Consider the following 14,483-nt stretch of genomic DNA (forward strand, 5'->3'; position numbering starts at 1 on the left):
TTCTATTTCATTTGACTGCCCCGTACCAAGACCAGCAGTAAGACTCCCAGCTCTTTATTTGAAGGTATTTAAATCTTGACAGTCGATTGTTAGCTATCTCTTGTCCCTCATCCTCGGAGGTTAAGACTCTGTCCACTATCAGTTGACCCCAAGTTATTATTCCTGCTTCTCTTAATGGAAGTGCCAGACTGTCCTTGGACCACTCCGGAGACCCAGGAGTGTCCCAGATAGGGGCCATCCCACTATAGTAGTTGCGTTTTAACTCTCCCCTGATTTTGTGCCATGTGACTGCAAAGCACTGTAGACTCTTAAGATGCACTTTTTTGAAAAATCGTGGGTCCCCATATTTATGTGTAGAACCTTGCTCTCCCCCTCCATATCATAAAGCATTGCCATGAACATTTTTCCGGTGTCGGAGCCATCTGGTGTACTGAATGGCAGTTTCCCTCCTTTTAAAAGAAAAACCAAGGCCTAATAAGATAGATCCAGCAATCGTAGGCACCCTTTATCATATTGCCATCTTAGCTTTCTCCATGCAAATCGAACCCCCTTTCAGGCACAAATAAAGCTAGTAATTTTTGACTGGACCCTTTTAAGCCATGGGGATGTTCTGAAATAGGAATGTAAGCTTAGGGAGAATTGACATCTTCACAAGATTGACTCTGCCATGAATTGTCACAGGAAGATGAGTCCAGCTAAGTAAAAGTTTCCCCACTTCCTTACTACACTTTTGAAAGTTAATTTCAGGGATTTGTTCTATTTTCTGGACAATTTTATTGCCTAAGTATCTCATTTCCTCTTTAACACAATTCAATTGTGAGTTGATGTTCCAGGTCATTACGACGTTTTGTTCTCATGTATCTTATATCCTGAGATGCCCCCAAACCTTGATGCCAATTCATACACTATAGGTAATGAAGTGGTGAGCTGAGTGGTGTATACCAATAGGTCATCGGCATATAGTCCTACTTTTTTCTCCCAGCAACGGAATTTAAAATAGGATATACTATTGCGATTTCTTATCTTCTCTGCTAAGAGTTCGATGTATAAATTGAATAGGAGGGGAGATAATGGACACCCTTGCCTGGTCCCCCTATGGATATTGAAAGATTGTGAGATATTTGCATTGACTAAAACTTTGGTCGTAGGATTTTTATATAGTAATTCTATTGCCCTACAAAAATTCTTCCCTAAATTGGATAGCATTAGAATTTTTTGCAGATAAGACCAATTTACCCTATCAAAGGCCTTGGTCATGTCCACTGTGATAGCTGCCAATGGTACTTTATACGTGGATGTTATATCTTTGGCTCCAATTAGATTATAGGTTAGATCTTTAATTCCTGTACCCCGCACAAGGACCTTCTGATCTTCGCGAAGGAGCTCCCTCACCACCCCATTAAGTCTATCTGCGAGTATTTTCGTAAAGATTTTATAATCAGAGTTGAGCGGCAAGCTAGGCCTATAGGAGTCACAACAGTTTGGTGGTTTATCTGGTTAAAGTATCAAAGTAACAATGGCTTCATCCCAAGAAGGGGGAAATCGATCTGCCACTTTAGAATACAGCTAAAAACAGCTGAGCCACATCCGGGGCTAGGTATTCCCCTAGCTTTTTATATATGTCAACAGGGAGTCCATTTGGACCTGCTGCCTTACTTGATTTTCCTGCTCTGATGGAGTTTCTAATTTCACCTCTGTTATTGGGCTGTTAATTGCTTCCCCTTGGGCTTCAGAAACTTTACGGGGAACTTCTTGACCCAGCCATTCTTTCACCTCTCCGTTCAAAGTAGTTAGATCTTCCGAGTATTCTTTCCCAAAATGGTTTAAGAAAGCCTCCTCTATACCATTCCTTGTCCGAATAGGGCACCCTATTACTCCATGCCTTAGTTCTTTTATAATGTATCGCTTTGATAGAGTAAACAGGTCCAAAATATGATCTTTACTGTTAGAAATAGGCATGGATGCTGACCTGGTGGCCTACCGGCATTGGTCTCACCTTAATTTAACTGCCTCTGCTAGATATAACAAAAATGGCTCTCTAAAAAAGCATGGAAGGTCACGAGGGGAGTGAGGCACAGATGTATTTTGGCTCCAGTTTAATTCAAGCTCTATATCAATAATCTGGGGGCTGTGCTATCCAACACCTGCAAAGATACTCCTAGAATACGACCTAAATCCATCCCTGTCCTCTTACATGCTGGCGATGCAGTTTTCCTTGCCAGGACACCAACAGGGCTGAAATGTCTTGTAAATAATTTTATTGATTTTACGGTTGCACTCGACCTTTCTATACATTTTTCAAAATCCCAAATAATGTCATCTGGTAATATAAAATGGTGGGGATTTGACTAATGTTGCAACCTTTCCATACTTGAGTGTTCTATTTGATGAAATGGAGTCTTGGGTGGCCCAGAGAACAATCAAGAAATATACCCTAGCAAGAGCAGCAGGAGCAACACTGGATTTTGCCAGGAGAGGAGGGAGCAAACTCTTATTGCCAACATTGAAGGTTTACAATGAGAAATGCGTCCTATGACAACGTACTGTATTGAGGTCTGGGGCTACATGAAGGTTAATGATTTGCAAGGGGCAGAAAAAACATATCTACAGAAATGTTTAGCTGTCCCTTCGAGTACCCCTGCTTTTATGGTGCATGAAGAATTAAGGCAGGGTTACATATCAGATTTCATAGTAGTGGCCCTCATAATATGGTGGCTACTAAAAATATGATCTAGAACCATACCCTGCCTAAATCAAATTATTTTAGAAGATTGCATGATTTAATCTCACATGTTTCACAAAACATCCATCACATCAAATTACTGCATATTTTCTGTAACATTCTTTTTAAACCTGCAATGTTGAAGAATTTCATACAAACATAACTCCTTTTGGGATAGTATGTAGCCAATATATCAGTTTTCACAATATCAGTGCTTTTTGGCTCATACTGTGCTAAGTATTGGATTTCTGGAAAAGATTTCAGTACGTATTTATTCATGGGAGATTTCTGAGTTATTGTATGTCTTACTGCTGACACAAAAAATGTACTCTTCCTAAAGAAATTATAGGTTGTGGGAATCCAAAATGACATTTTGTATAACACTTTCCTTTATATTTGTATTTCACTTGGCAACATTTTCCACATCTACGACTTTAAAACCATAGAACTTGTTGTCTTAAGTTGTGTTCTCCTCCTTCCTATGGAATGGCTCGTGTAACATACTGCTCAATGAAAGACAAAACAGCTTCATCACTATCTGTTCCAAATTTTGGTGCATCCTTTATCAATATTAGCATGTGCATATAAGGAGCACCTCTTGCTTGGTACTCTTTTCGCCAAAAGAAATCAGGGGGCATATTACCAAGCAATAGCGATAATTATCGCTATTGCTTGGTTAGAGACAAAAATTTACCGCTGAGCTGCGGCGATTTTTACCGCAAATAAACCTTGGTATTACCAAGGTTTATCGCAAATGCGATAAAAATCGCCGCAATGCATGAATATCGCTGAAAAGACAGCGATATTCACGCATTACCGAGCTAATGCTCTTAGCCATGTTATCCACCTCCCATTGGATAACATGGCTAAGAACTGCTCAGGGCAGGTGTTAGCTTTTGGAGATATTCGCGCTTAGCGCAAATATCTCCAAAAGTTGGTAATAGGAGATAGCGATGTTAGCGACTGTTTTCAGTCGCTAACATCTTGGCACGCCCTTTTTGCATGTCATTAGTGATAAATATCACTGACATGCAAAGTGGGGCCCAAGATGGTCGCTATCTCCTACTAGCTGTCGCTAACTGGTGTTAGCGACTGCTAGGTAATAGGGAGATAATTTTATCTCCGCTTTCTTGGCTTTTAAAGCCAAAAAAGCGGAGATAAACCCCTTGATAATATGCCCCCAGATTCCTCTCCAAGACATGGAATGCATTTATTGCAGAAAAATTACATCATAGCTTGAAACCTACGGTTAAAATACCTGCCGGATCCAAGGAACAGTGCTCTCTAGCTGTCTTCAGGTCAATATTTTTTACATTTGAATTTGCTTCTCATCGGAAATCAAGTAAATTATCCCCTGCATATTCAGCACAACTAAGTGTTAGAAACCAAGTAGGTGTACCAAGGTTTCTTAACATGCATTAAAGTTCACCATGACGGCAATACCAATATTCATTGGTGCCACGTTGGCATACCATCAAATTGATTAGGTGACATTCCAGACTTTCATCTCTTTATCCAACTTTCTCCATGAACTCTTTTGCAGAAACATGTTGAACTCCTGTTTTTAATATATTGTTCACCGCATATAAAAGTACAGACAAATCACTCTCAAACAGAAGATGAAATATATATGGAATGCACTGCCAAAATTTTGGATCTTCACAATACAATATTGTTGATTGGTATTCTGATGCTTAAATCCATACAGCTCAGTCATCAAATCGTCCACCTTCTCCAGTGGGGAATAGCTGTGTAAAACAGCGAGCTTCTAAACCTTTTTTCCCATATACTCATGAGAGCCCCTTTTTTCTTTTATTTGAAATATTTCAATAGTGTTTCCTCTGATTTCTCTCGAATGGAGAGGATGTATGCTATAATGTTCATCAATCTCCTCACTCCTGGATTTGTCCACTTTTTCAATGTGGGCAGTTGACATTAGTGTTTCATATTGTAGGCATCTTACTTCTTCATCGACATTTACATTTTTATAATATATATTATTCTGTATCAGGTATAATGTTGCATTTCAAAGTTTTTTTTAAATCTACAAACTCTTGCCAGATATTTTTACTCTTTGTTGGTACATCATTTACTAGGGTAACTACTGGCTCATTTTACTCTCAGTCAATCAATCAATCACATGTTTGTTAAGCGCTACTACTCACCCGTGAGGGTCTCAAGGCGCTGGGGCAGGGGGGTTTCGCAGGTTCCAGTCCATCAAGGGGGGGGGCTGTCGAAGAGCCAGGTTTTGAGGTTTCTTCTGAAGATGGAGCGAGATGTTGTCTGTCTGAGGTAGAGAGGGAGGGCATTCCAGGGGCTGGCCGCAAGCAAAGAGAAGGAGTGGCTGCCTAATCTGGTCTTTCTGGTGCGGGGCACCATGGCGTAGGAGAGCTGGGCTGATGGTAAGGTCCTTTGGGGTGCGTGAAATTGAAGTCGGCTGTTCAGGTATGCTGGACCGATGTCATGGAGGGCCTTGTGAGCGTGGGTAAAGCATCTTGAAGGTGACTCTAGCTTCAATGGGGAGCCAGTGGAGTATGCGCAGATGCTGGGAGATGTGGCAGTGTCTTGGCAGGTTGAGGACCAGTCTTGTGGCGGCGTTCTGGATGTTCTATAGCTTGCTTGGGAGGTTTTTGTTTATTCCGGCGTAGAGTGTGTTGCCGTAGTTGAGTCTGCTGGTGACTAGGACGTGAGTACGGTCCTTCTGTGTTTGAGGTGGATCCATTTGAAGGTCTTGCTTGCAAGGGCGAGGGTGTGGAAGCAGGAGGACGAGACAGGGTTGATCTGGTGGTCCATTTTGAGTTCGGAGTCCTGGATGATTTCCAGGTTGCGTGCGTGGTCAGTGGGGGTGGGCGGACTTCTGAGGGTGGGGGGCCACCAGGTGTCGTTCCAGGCGTCCGGGTATGGGCCCATGATGAGTACTTCTGTTTTGTTGGTGTTTAGTTGAAGGCAGCTGGTTTTTGTCCATTTGGTGACGGCTTCCATGCCTTCTCGAAAATTGTGTCTGGCCATGTTGGGTACGTTGGATAGGGAGAGGATGAGCTGGGTACCACAATGTTGAGTTCGTAGGTTCTGACTATGGGGGCGAGCAGAGCCATGCAGACGTTGAAGAGCGTAGAGCTGAGGGATGACCCCTGGGGGAATCCGCAGGTGGTTGGTGTAAGGTCCGAGAGGAAAGGGGGGAGTCTGACCCGCTGCGTTCTGCCAGAGAGGAAGGAGCGGATCCAATCGAGGGGCTTGTCTTGAATCCCTGCGTCGTGGAGTCTGTGTATTAGGGTGCAGTGAGAGACTGTGTCAAGCGCCGCTGAGAGGTCAAGGAGGATGAGGGCTGCTGTTTCTCCTTTGTCCAGTAGGGTGCAGATGACGTCTGTTGCGGCGAGGAGGGTGATTTCCGTGCTGTGGTTTTTTCTGAAGCCGGATTGGGAGGAGTAGAGGATGTTGTGCTCTTCGATGAATGTGGCGAGTTGGCTGTTGATGGCTTTCTCAATGACTTTCGCTGGGCAGGGGAGCAGGGAGATGGATCTGTAGTTTTTGAGGTTGGTAGGGCCCGCTGAAGGTTTCTTGAGGAGGGGGTTGATCTCGGCGTGTTTCCAGTTGTGTGGCGGAGCATGGGTGCAATGGTGTCGGCGGCTCTGTTGAAAATGTGGTGGGGGCAGGGGTCCGTGGAGCAGGTGGTCTGGACTCTCGAAGTTCAGTGGTAAACTGTCTAGCTTTCTTGGTGTGGGTGTTGTTGTTTTTCTTGAGGGGGGGCTAAGGTGTAAGGTGTTGGTGCTGTCGGTGATCCATCTATGCGGGGTTCGGGCTGCAGCATTGGGGTCTTTGTTTTCTGCAATGGTAGGGGTGGAGTTGCTGAGTGATGAGGTTAGCTGATCGTCTGTGATTCTGGTCCAATTTATTTGTGGGAGCAGGTGCTGGTGTCTGTGGATGGTGGGTGTTCTGAAGGTGAAGTGGACATATCGATGGATGGTCGGTCCATGGGAGTTCGATGTGGTGTGGCTGAAGGGGATGGAGTTTCCTGTTGTGAAGAGGGGGTTTAGGGTGTATCCTGCTGAGTGGGTGGGTTTGGTCATGATCTGGCGGAGTCCAATATTGTGGTGGTTGTCCAGGAGGGATGTGGTGCTGGGGTCCAGTAGGTTGTAGAGGTAGAAATTGAGGTCTCCCAGCAGGGTGTAGTTGGTGGATGCGATGGCCTGCGGGTAGATGATGTCCATGATGGATTTGGCAAAATGTCTGCACTGGTCGGGTCGCGGACGGGGGCAGACGGGCTTGCCTTTGGCGCGGCAGCCGGGCGGCTGCACAGCGGCTGTCAGTAAGTAGGGGTCGGGGAGGGCTGGACAGATGGGAGGCGGGAGCGGGGAGGGGTCCTGGTGGTGTTGGTAAGGAGAGGCCATGGGGGCAGCAGCGGCGGGAAAAAAACGGGTGGAAAAAGGCAGAGAAAAATGTGAAAACAGAGGGGTAAGTGCCAATAAAAGTGCACACAGAGTAGAGGAAAGACACAGAGGACACAGAGTAAAGTGTAAGCGGGAGATTATGATGAGGGTGAACAACGAGTAAAAAACAGAGGAAAGACACAGAAAGAGCGTGAAGGGGAGCTTGAAATGAAGGAAAAAACAAGTGAAAAAGGAAGATAGACACAGAAGGAGAGTGAAAGGGGGAGATAGAAATGAGGGAAACAATGACTGAGAAAAGAGAGAAAAAGCAGATTGAGAGAAAGGAGACACAGGTCCACTGGACCACCAGGGATGAGGCGCAGGTAAAATCTGCGGATAGAGGAGGGCCTCAAACACCAACACTCAAGAGTGCAGGGGCTCAGTGGAAGGCCTCACTTAATGGTGGAGCTGCGAGGGAGGGACAGCAATTTCGCTGACAATGAGTCAGTGGTCTTGATTGCCTGTCCCCGCAGCGGCCGCCATTAAGTAGGGGTCAGGGAGGGCTGGACAGCTGGGAGGCAGGAGCGGGGAGGGGACCTGGTCATGTTGGTAAGGAGGGGCTGCGGGGGCAGCAGCAGCGGGGAAAAAAACGGGAGGAAGAAGGCAGAGAAAAAGGTAAAAAAGAGAGGGGGAAGTGCCAATAAGGCATCAGAAGTGCACACAGAGTGGAGGAAAGACACAGGGGACATAGTGGAAAGTGCAAGGGGGAGACTATGATGAGGGTGAACAACAAGTAAAAAACGGATGAAAAACACAGAAAGAGAGTGAAGGGGAGTTTGAAATGAAGGAAAAAAACAAGTGAAAAAGGAAGAGAGGCACAGAAGGAGAGTGAAAGAGGGAAATAGAAAAGAGGGAAAAAATTTGTGAGAAAAGAGTGAAAAAGCAGATCGAGAGAAAGGAGACAGAGGTCCACTGGACCACCAGGGATGAGGCGGAGGTAAAACCTGCGGGTAGAGGAGGGCCTCAAACACCAACACACAAGAGTGCAGGGGCTATGGGGGACGCCTCACTTAATGGTGGAGCTGCGAGGGAGGGACAGCAATTTCACTGACAATGAGTCAGTGGTCTTGATCGCCTGTCCCCGCAGCGGCTGCCATTAAGTAGGGGTCAGGGAGGGCTGGACAGCTGGGAAGCAGGAGCGGGGAGGGGAGCTGTATTGGGCCGGTTGCGCTGGTCGTGCTGAGGGGGAGGGGCCGCAGGGGCAGCACTGGCTGAGAAAAAACAGGTGGAAAAAGGCAGAGAAAAAGGTCAAAAAGAGAGGGTAAAGTGCTCATAAGGCAGCAAAAGTGCACGCAGAGTGAAGGAAAGACACAGAGGACACAGAGGAGAGTGCTAGGGCGAGATTGAGATGAGGGTGAAAAACGAGTGAAAAACAGAGGAAAGATACAGAAGGAGAGTGAAGGGAGAGCTTGAAATGAGGGGAAAAAGTTAGTGAAAAAGGAGGAGAGACAGAAGGAGAGTGAAAGGAGAGATAGAAACGAGGGAAAAGGAGATAAAAAGCTGTTCCTAAAATCTAAAGGTAAGTACACAACTCCTCCTTTGAGACCTTTTTGTAAATCTCTTGGTGGCAGCTTACTTGTCTTAGGTTATATACAACTAGGTCTGGAATAGCTGTACAGATTGGATAAGAATAGAACCATCTACATTTAAATCTGCCAGTTCCTGAGGAATAGGTACAAACTCTAAGTTGTTATGAACTGCTCTGGCTGGCAGTTTGTATTCTTCTAATTTGTTGTAACAGTACTCCCATACAACTTGATCAGTGGACAACTCAAATTGTCCTTCTACAAATAAATAAAGTTTTCGCTTTTTCAATATAAATCAACATTCCTAGTTTGACTTTTATAGTGGGTAGGTAAATAACAAATATAAACTTGGGGCCGATTAGGATGGCGGACGGACTTAGTCCGTCCGCCATCCTGTCGTGGGAAGGGACCGTCCGCCATAAGGGCAGAGGCCCCATGCGTCAAATTAGGATGCACCCGCCACAGTGGCGGGTGCATCCCGCATTTTTAACATTGTGGCGGGCGGTGCTGAAAGCACCGCCCGCCGCAATGCTAAAGATGCATGTTGTGCGTTTCAAAGCACAACATGACAGACACTGCGCGGTGCCTGCCATGTTGTACTTTGAAACGCAGGGAGGTACCATAGGTACCCCTCATGTGCACCCCCAACCCCCCCTTCACCCTGGGGGCCCACAACGGGCCCCCAAAGCAAAAACTGTGTGCCTTTCCACTGCGGCAATGCCGCCGTGGAAAGGCATAGGACCGTAGGCATCGTAATATGGTTGGCGGTGTCTCGCAGACACCGCCACCATATGTACGCACTTTTTCCGCCGGTCTCAAAGGCGACCGGCGGAAAAGCGGCGGACGGTCTTCCCGTCCGCCGCGGACCCCCCAGCCATCCTAATGTGGCGGGGGGTCATTTCAGTGAGGAAGACGGGTGGATTGCCCCCGCCGGGCCGGAGGTGGCTACCGCCAGCCTGGCGGGGGCAATCCGTCCGCCATCCTAATTGGCCCCATAGTTTGGTTTTTCAGAGGAAACAGTGTTAAACTTTGTAATTTCCTCTGCAAAATCATGAAATACTAATCTCTTTGTCCTGTTCTACTACACCTAAAGATATCAAGTCCTCACTTTCTCCAGACTTCTCTTTACAACTAAAGAAACAAAACTGTACATCATCACACACATCTGCTACAGAACCATGCAAAAGAGCTGTATTAATTTCACTGAAACATAATGCAGGAATTTTTACATAGTAAAGTCTCCTTACTAACTTCCACATTTCACAGTGGTGGAAAGCTGATATTCTTAAATTACGAAATATGCTTTAGCTTACTTTCCTTGAAAGACAAGCCAGAGAATGTCCCTGTAACGTAGTATATTTTCCTATTTTACATGGAACTAATCCTTGTAATATCCTAATCTTTTGTTTAATACTTCAATTTGGATATTGGCATGAAAAGTTTCATAATATATCAATAGACTCCTGTCGAAAACTGCAAATACTGCTACAATCCAACAGCTATTTAGGTGCTTGTGTACGCCTACCTTGAACTTCTTCAGCTATTGCTTCTTCTACATTCCTAGAACCCACTTTCTCCTTTGGAATGGAAGAACCATCTTTTACATCATAACCACTAGTATCAACTGCATGTACTAATGTGTTCTCTTGAAAATAGCTTTCTTCATTAAAGAAAGGCTTAGTACTGGAAGTGTGTTTCCATTCACCAGTAAAACTTTTACAAAAGTTAGTTCAATTAGCCAGTCTTTTTCTCTTGCTTTTCACCATTATAAACACCATTATTTTTTCAGTGTTCTCAATCTTTTCAATATTATTTTCGTTTGAACTTAAAAGCTTTATTTACTACACTTTCAATCTGTTGCTTTTGATTATAAGCTATTGATCTTCTTTTATATTGTTCTAATTTCTTTAATACATTTTGAATTACTCAATTTCTAAAAACTCTTCTTATATCCTTACTGCCTTCTTGTCAGATCTGTTGTTTTTCGACAATTTGATGTTCTTTCAGCTAATTCTCTAATGCTTCTGATTTATTCTTAAACTTATCGTTTGCTTCTGAACATTTTACACAGTTTTGCATTCTTTGTAATAGTCTTTTAAGAAACTGTTTAGTTCTCTTACCAGATTTTTTTTCCTCTATAATATTGTGTGCGTCATCTAATTTCTTCTTTTTACTCTTCTTTAAGTAGTACTGTTGTTTTGTGCTCTTCTCTTTTCATGTTTTCTTGCTATCTTTAAGTTTTGGTAATTAAGTAAAGTAAATATCTAAAAAACAAAGAACAGTTTTAATACTATGTTACATATATTAATAACTTTAAATTAATTACATAATATTATTAATATAATTCATAACAATCACTAACCAGTAATTTGAATTGCATTGCCCTTGTCTCCTCGTCACGGAGGAGCTTCAGATGGCGCCTTAATGAGGGAATTATAACAGCACCTGCCCATCCTTGACGGGACCCACAGAGACTGAGGTTAGTGGCTGCCCCTACCTTCATGGCTTCCACAGCCTCCTAGATAAGCTTCCTGGCCCTTGATTGACTGGCACCACCCTCACCAGCGACAATCCGCCTCACACGTGCCTCCTCTCCCACCTCTCTGGGACCCCCACCTCCAAACCACTGCTCCAGGCCTCACAACCACTGCCACGTGCGCCGCTCAAGAAGAGGATGAACAGAACAACCACTAAGGTCTCTGATTTCTTCTCGGCCTCGGACAGATGTCCAGTCCTACGCACGGACGACGAAGCGACCACCATGGCTCTCACAAAGGCAGACCTTCTAGCCATGTTTAAAGACTTCAAATCCGAGTTATGCAAAGAGCTAGGCCAGGACATTAAATCATCCATGGAGCAACTGAGGGCCGATCTGATCAAAAAGCTAACTTCTCTCCAACAAGATGTGGACTCAGTGGGCACCCGGGTGGTGGACTTGGAGGTGCACTCTCAAGATCAAGACAAACTCACGTCAGAACTCCGAGATGAGGTGCGATCTCTCCGTGACCAGGTACTCCAGTCACAACTCAAGACAAGACCTTGATAATAGGGATCGGAGAGAGAACATACAAATTAAGGACCTGGAGGAGTGGGCAGAGGGGCCCGACTTGGGGGCCTTCTTGGAAGGGCTCTTTGCGGAAATCTTGAGTCCTCAATCCCTCAAGATAAAACTCTAACAAGTTCACCGATTGGGGGCATTACAACATAGCGAAAAGAGGAGACCTCAAGACATTTTAGCAAAATTCCACTCCTTTAAATTTGAAGAGGCGGTCCTCGCAGCAGCTAGGTCGAAGGGATCCATCTCGTTTCAAAACCATTCCTGTATGATCTACCAAGATCAGGCACCCGCTACTCTGGCGCGGAGGCAGCTGTTCAGACCAATCACCTCCAAGCTGCGAAACAATAAGATCAGATATCGATGGACCTTTCCATTTGGACTAAGTTTCAAATTCCATAATAGACAACTCCACACTTCTGACCTGCAGAAAGGCTTGAATCACCTTGGCCTTTCCACCAAAGACAACGACTCAACTCAGGACAAGACCAGTGATCTTCGCAAAGCTGGGCCAAACGCATTGGCATGGTCAGAGGATTTGCGTGTATCCTTGATGTGTGCATCATGGAACGTTATCAACTATCTGGCATATGGGCCTTGCATCTAGCATCATCATACCCTCTGGATGCTGCTTTGAACACTCCCTTGATATGATAGGAGACGGTGGTGATGCTTCACTACTACTGGCCGCCTTGTCCTTCTAGAGCTCATGTCAGCAACTACCACTCAGATTAACCTACACCCAGCCCCACGATTGGGACCGGGCACTGTGGACTTCCCCCTTGGTGATCTCAGTACTGTGCTGTGCCTGGCCCCATATGTATACTTCATCTACTGCTCCTTACTCAATATCAGTCTTTACAGTTTTGAGGCGGACACAAGGGAACAGGACTAAGACAAATGGAGGCTCACCTTAGCAACAACTCATTGGCGCCTCTCAGACGCTTTGCTGCTGATCCCCTTTACATTGCTCCAGGATGGACGCGGTCGGGGACCTCGGTCCTGTGGCCTCCCCGTCCTCCTGTGGGGTTTTATTAAGCCTACTGGGACATTGACAATGTATTTTGTATTGTTTTTACAATGGTTCAGATTTTGTTATTTTCTTTTTTTGGGGTTTGAAGGGAGGGGTCGGGTGGGTCATGGTGGTGGCTTTTTAATACTCTGTATTATGGACTACACAGTAATTTCTTATAGTATCAGAGGGGGGTTGGCTAATCCTCGGGGACAACTGACGATACAGGCCCTGAAAGGTCTGGCAGGGCTCTTATTGAGTTGTTGCTTTACCTACTAACACTATGACACTTACCATAGGTACATGGAACATCAAGGGTCTTAACTCACCTCAGAAATGCCAGAAGGTATGGAAGTACATCACTGATCACCACCTAGATGTGGTGGCCCTCCAGGAAACACATTTCGCTAGATCTGAGAACACACAGCTTCGCCACAAACACTACCCACTGATTTATAGATCCTCAGCATTAACGAAACACAGGGGGGTTGCACTTTTATTCGGTTCCTTCACCAAATTCCAACCTTTGGATGTACAACACGATAAAGATGGTAGCTGGATTATGGTAAAGGGCTGTATGATAGGGAAACTCTGTAATTTTGTAGCGGTATACACCCCCAACACTGGCCAGGCGACCTTCCTACACACTTTTCTGGGAAAAATATTGGACTTTTTACAATGACCGCTAATACTTATGGGCGACTTCAATTTAACGATGTAGAAGGACTGGACAGCACCCACCCACAACGCTCGAACGCGGGTTCCTTCTCCACAGACATCCAACAACGACTCCATGACATGGTACTCATAGATTCATGGCCTACCCTATATCCTAACTCTTGAGATTACGCATTTTACTCACACGTGCACCGCACATATTCACAACTTGATTACATCTTTATCAGCCAATCACTCTTACGCGACTTACAAGAAGTTAAAACATTCCCTCTTTCAATCTCTGATCATAGTCTCCTAGCAATCTCTATGTCCTGGAGAGTAAGCAATTCTGCCTCTCCCAGGTGGTATTTCCCGACGGCTCTTACGTGGGATAAGGACTTGTGCACTAAATTAAAGGGAGGCTATCACGGAATTCTTTGACATTAACAAACCAGAAGACACATCGGAATTTAACACCTGGGACACCTTTAAGTCGGTCTTCCAGGGGAAATGTATTTCACTTAATTCTGCATTAAATTCACAATGCACCAAAGAAAGGGAACTGTTGGAGTCGGAACTGGCCTCCACCGAACAAGCTCATAAACTGAACCCCACTAGGGACACCCTCCGTAGCTTAACAGCGCTGTGGGGTAAACTCTGAGCCATTTACAATAACATGGCAGAATTTCCACTACTAAAATTATGCCATCTATCCGATTCCCAGGGCAACAAGATTGACAAACATCTTGCTAGGCAACTCAAGGATAAACAGGTACAGGAGTACATTGGCGGTATCCGGGGACCACAGGGAGACCTTACTCATAGCAACGGGGTAAAAGCGGAACTCTTTGGGTCCTTTTACAAAACCCTCTAGACTGGCGACCACTTAGATCCAGACGCACAATGTGACTACCTACATGCCCTTCAACTCCCACAGGTCTCCCCAGAATGGAATGAGATACTTTCTGCCCCTATCACTAACGAGGACGTTGCCCCTGCTATTAAGGCTCTCAAACTACATAAAGCCCCAGGCCCGGATGGGTATACCGCTCTATTCTACAAAACCTTTGTCCCCGACATCATC

This window comes from Lissotriton vulgaris, chromosome 8 (assembly GCF_964263255.1).
Source record: "Lissotriton vulgaris chromosome 8, aLisVul1.2, whole genome shotgun sequence".
NCBI classification, from domain to species: domain Eukaryota; kingdom Metazoa; phylum Chordata; class Amphibia; order Caudata; family Salamandridae; genus Lissotriton; species Lissotriton vulgaris.